The sequence below is a fragment of the Ursus americanus genome, unplaced genomic scaffold (assembly GCF_024610735.1).
Source record: "Ursus americanus isolate L20-20 unplaced genomic scaffold, mUrsAme1.1.p SCAF_51, whole genome shotgun sequence".
Taxonomy (NCBI): Eukaryota; Metazoa; Chordata; class Mammalia; order Carnivora; family Ursidae; genus Ursus; species Ursus americanus.
In genome coordinates, this window is record NW_028273633.1 from 28,246 (window position 1) to 33,894 (window position 5,649).

The following is a 5,649-nucleotide window of genomic DNA, read 5'->3' on the forward strand; positions in this document are numbered from 1 at the left end:
TGGGCCCTGATCCTGGGCTCCCAGGGAAGCTATCCTTCAACATTTTACCAGCTCAAAATGGCTGGGCAAAAACCTCAAAGCATGGGCCCTATTTCTACCCCAAGCACATGTTGTACATCTGCTTCGAGGAGAAAACAATAACCAAAAAATGCCAACATAAATATAAGAAAAAATAAAGAACCTCTTTGGCTCCCATAAGATTAAGGTCATACTGACATGTACATACTGAAAACATAAGAAAGAATCTGTCACTTTCTGGATCTAAGAAGATCCTCATTGTGGTGTGTAACTCTGTATGTAAAACAAAACAGAAAAAAATATATAAGCCTGCCCCAAATGTTCCTTCCCCGGAGCACTCCCTTCTTGGTGAAGATTGTGTCTCCCAGACAGTTGTCCTGACTTGGGTTTGAATAAAGGTCTCTTCCTTTCTCTCTAAAATGTTTTTAAAAGTTCATTCACGCAGTGTCGACAATAACAGTGTTTTCTATTTAAGTGAGAAATAAATGTTTCACTCTAGTTGCATTGGGAATAGACGGATTGAGGGTTTCTTTAGAAGAGTAAGTCTGCCTTCCAGAAAAGGCAAGCTCATTGGTCTATTGAGAATGAAGATAATTACTGCTAAACAACAAGTATGTGTTGCCCCTTCGCCCAGAAACCAAAGCAGGTGTGCAGGCTTTAGGTCAGAGGTGCCTTCTTCTCCCAGCTGACAGCACTTCTTGCTCTGGCTCCAAGACACCCGAGGTTTTGAAGGTCAGCATCAGAGTCAGCGAGGCAGCTTGTCACAGGACGCCAGTGTTTAGAGAAAGCACAGGTATGTTTAGCAAAATGTCCTAACTATGTCAGGGCTGGAGGTAAAACCTCTCATTATCCCCAAACCTCCTGGGCTTTTCTCTTTTCTCTAGTGGAGCCACAAAGTAAAATTGAAGTAGCTGTCAGCATTCTGGGTTTGGTGCAAGAATTACTTAGTTTCCGTGCTGGTAGAACTTTGCAGGGAATCACAATTTCTCTGTCCATTTATTGCTTACAAATGTATTTTGACCATCTGTTTCCTAAGAACCCTCTTTTATTAGAAAGGGGAGGTGAGATTCACTCTGTGCCTGTTTGTAACATCTAATTTCTTCCTTCATCTAACAGTGTTTATTCAGTTGGGCCTAAGATATGGTTGAGTGGCCAGCATCTAGGGTTAGGTGGCTTTTTTTCATCTGATACAGACTTGGATGATGTCATTTGACAAAGGTGATGTTTCATCATTGATTAGTTTATTCATCAGAAGAGTTAAAATTAGGGTGGTGGGAAAATTGAAAATTATCCAAGGCGGCCTATTCCTGTTTAAAAGTTGAGCTTGACTTTCTAGTTTTACTAAATGTATTATCTCAATATTTTGAGGTGCCATATTCTCTCTGTAGTTTCTTTGGCGGTGGAGTCAGAAGGAGAGTCTGGGAATTCTTTTGAATAGTGGCATGCTGGTGGCTTCAAGGGGCTTGGCGTCAGGAGCCTTGGGGTGAAGTCTGCAACTGCTTGCCTGACCCTGGGTGCATCTCCCAGAGGTTTTGTTTCCTCTTATGAAATTGCCGGCAGATAATGTTCTGCTTAAAGGGGAACCCTCCCATCCTGTTGGTGGGAATGCAAAGTTGTGCAGCCAGTCTGGGAAACAGTGTGGGGGTTCCTCAAAAAGTTAAACATTGAACAACCACATGATCCAGCAATTGCTCTCCTAGGTATTTACCCAAAGGATACAGAAATGCAGATTCAAAGGGGGAATATGCACTATGATGTTTATAGCACCAATGTCCACAGTAGCCAAACTATGGAGAGAAACCCAAAGTCCATGCACTGATGATTGGATAAAGCAGATGTGGGATACATATATATATATGTATATATATAATGGATTATGACCCAGCTTCAAAAAGAATGAAATCTTACCATTTGCAAGGATGTGGATGGATCTAGAGTATATTAAGCTAAGCAAAATCAGTGAGGAAAGACAAATATCCTATCTCTCACACTTGTGGAATTTCAGACAGAAAATAGATGAACAGAGTTGAGGGGTGATGAGAGAGGCAAACAAGGAAATAGACTCAACCTTGGAGAAGAAACTGAGTGTTGCTGCAGGACAGGGACATGGGAGGAAGAGTTAAATGGGTGAGGGGTATTAAGGAGGGCACTTGTGATGAGCACTGGGTACTGTATGCAGATGAGGAATCACTAAATCCTACCCCTGAAGCGAATATTCCATGGCATGTGAACTAACTGGAATATAAGTAAGAGAAGAAAGCAAAAAAGTGTTCTGCTTCATGAAGAGTGAGGTAAAATTGTAGTGATTTGGGCTGTACTATTCTATAGAGGATAGATGGAAAACACCCTGTTGTAGGATACACTAGTTTCTTATCACATAAGGAGTCCTCAGAAAGCTGCAATGAAAGATTCAGATCTCAGAGCATGTTCATGTTCCACTGATATGTTACAGTTTGCACAGGTAGGAAAGAAGGTGGAGAGAAAGGCAACAGAAGGGGAAAGTAGGTGTGAACCTTTCATTAGTTAGCATTATAGCTTTCTCATGAAAGCCTTGCGCCAGTGTTATTTTGGAAGAAGAGGAGGATTCCGGGAGCTTTGCAGGAGACAGGGGAGTTCCAGGTCTGGGTAAAGCTGACAGGGGTCTCAGAGGAGAGCTGAATGCATTCTGCAGCAGGGTGTGGGCAGGGTGGGCTCCAGGGGTGGATATTAATCTCCTGGATGAGAGTTGTGGCAGGTGAGGGCTGTGTGCAAGTTCCTGGTTGAGGACAAGTGAGGCACAGGCGGAGAGCTGGCAGAGAACCTTCTTCTGGGCCACCAGCCTCACCCAACACACAGCCTCATCTTCTGTCCCTGTCACTCCAATTCACACTTCTCGAAAGGTGAGTGAGAACACATGAAGAGCATTCTGAAGAGAAGGGAAAGCATGTGCAAAGTCTCTGGGGCAGGAGAATTCCTGTTATGTCCAGGAGCAACAAGAAGACCCTGTGGCCACAGGAGACAGCTTAGGACATGAGCTCAGAGAGGTGAAAGAGTGTGACAGAAAGCTATTCCAGGGCTATAACCCCTTGAGATGCTGTTTCACTGGGCCATCCTGGCTACAGTGTTGAGAACAGATGACAGAGGGTTGAAGATGGCAAGGCAGGTCAATGACGAAGCTTTTCCAGGAACTCAGGCACTTGGGACCAGACAGGTGGCCTTGGATGGAGTGGTTAGAACTATTCTGGGTCCATTTTGAAGATGGAGCTCACAGGATTTGCTGATGGGATAACTATTAGGAGCAGGAGAACAGAGGAATTGGGGTAACTCTCAGGTGTTGTGGGTTGTCCTGATCGAGAGGAAGGAGAGGGTTTCTCAGGGGGTAGGAGGTAGTCCGTGTTCTGCATGCTGAGGAAGGTGCCTTTCCCGGTGGATCTGCTGAGGTTTGTGTCTGGGAGAACCTTTCACATCTCCTCCCTCAGCAATGCTCAAGTACAAGTATACCCCACTTTTTAAACGTTCACAGTAAGACACTGGGCTTTCTTGAAAGAACTATGTTATTACCCAGCTTCAGTAAGAGGAAGAGACCTGAAGAGGATTTCCCTCTTATGAAAAAAGGTGAACAGTGAGAATCGTGTTCAGCATCTGTTTTGGGGAGAAGCACAACAGAGGCGGCGTGCACCCCAACCAGCTCCTTCCTCTGGGAACCGCTCTCCGCATCCAGCCACCAGCACTTTGAATTGTGTCTGTAAGCTTCTGCTGTGCTTCATCATCATTTATGCTGGGCCTCTGTTAGAAACTTGTGTGCTGAGGCCTATGAAAAGCCAAAGAGAAGGAATTTTGGAGTCTGAGCACACTGTCTAATTGTTCGTTTAAATTAATGGTCATTCCTTCTTGACACCATTTCTGCTGTGCAAGGTTTCTCAGAAGCCCTGTACTTTCAAAGAGCAGGGAAACCTATACCCCATGCTGCGGGATTAGTTTTAGTCTCCATGCCTGACAGAACATTTCATGACTGTAGGATTTTCTCACTCAAACATTGAGACGTTGACCACCTTCACCCGTTTCTACCACCCCATCCCCAAATCTGGCACCTACCAACCTGCTCTCAGTATCTATGCGTTCAGTATTTGTTTATTCCACGTGGAATGTACATGAGAGAATCTGGTATTGGTCTTTCTGTGTCTGAGTTACTTGGCATAAGGCCCCCAAGGTCTGTGTTTCCATGTCTGGTTCTTGTGAATAATGCTGCAGTGAACGTGGGAGTGCATCTGTCTTTTTGAGGCAGCATTTTTGTGTTCTTCAAATCAATACTCAATAGAGCCATTACTGAGTCATGGGGTAGTTGTATTTATTTTTTCAGGAACCTCCATACCGTTTGTCACAGTGGCTGCACCAATTTCCATTCCCACCAACAGTGCACAGTGTCTCCTCGTCTGCACACCCTTGACCCCACCTGGTGTCTGTCTCTGGGACAATTGCTGTTCCAACAGTTGTGAGAGGATAGCCGATTGTGGGTTTGACTGATGTTTCTCTGACGATGATTAGTGATGTCGAACAACTTTTTCTGTCTGTTGGCACCTGTGTGCCATCTTTGGAAAGTATCTATTCACATATTCCTCCCATTTTTTATATAGTTTTTTTTTGTTTTGATTTGCATGAGTGTTGTGTGTATTTTGGATATTAGCCTCTTCTCACACATATGATTCGCAGATATTTTTTTCTTATTGGGTCAGTGGCCTTTTAAGTTTTTGCTGGTTTCTGTTGCTGTGTGGAAGATTTCAGTTTAATGTTGTTCCACTTGTTTATTTTTGCTTTTGTTGCCTTTGCATTTGGTGTCCGATCTGAAGACTCTTTGCCAAAACCAATGTCGAGAGACTTAGTACCTGTGTCTTCTTGGAGGTTTATGGATTCAGGTCTTATGTTCAAATCATTCATCCATTAAAAATTTTGTGTGTGGTGTAAGAAAGTGACCCAGTTATATTCTTCTGCATTTAGTGTCCATTTGCCTGTTACCGCTCACTGAAGAGACAGTCCTTCCCTCATGGCATATCTTCTGCTGCTGTGTCGTAAGTTAGGATCATCTACATGTGGGTAAGTTTCTGAGCTTTCTGTACTGTTCCACTGACCTGGTGTCTGTGTTTATGCCAGTACCATCCTGTTTTGATGACAACAGCTTTATAATCCTGCTTGAAATCCAGGAGTGTGTTGACTGCACCTCTTTCTCCAGGTTGCTTTGTGGATTTGGTGTCTTTTGTGATTCCATATAAGTTTGAGGACTGTTTTCTATTTCCTTGAATAATGACAGAGGAATTCAGATAGGCATTTCATCACATCTGTCGATTGCTTTGGGTACGATGGACATGTTCACATAATTAACTCTTCCAGTTAAGGAGCATGGCGTATGCTACCATTTGTTTGTGTTGCCTTCCAAATCTTTGACCCATACATTCTGCCCCCCTCGACACACATATTTTTCATTTCTTTTCTGCCATGTGTTGAGTGTACTATGTCTTTCTCATTCTTGGTTACTTTTATTCCTAGATTTTTTTTATGGAATTGTAAATGGCGTTGCTTTTTTAATTTCTCTTTGCGAAAGTGTGTCATCAGTATACAGAAATGCAAGAAGTTGGGTCATCTGGGTGGCTCCATAAT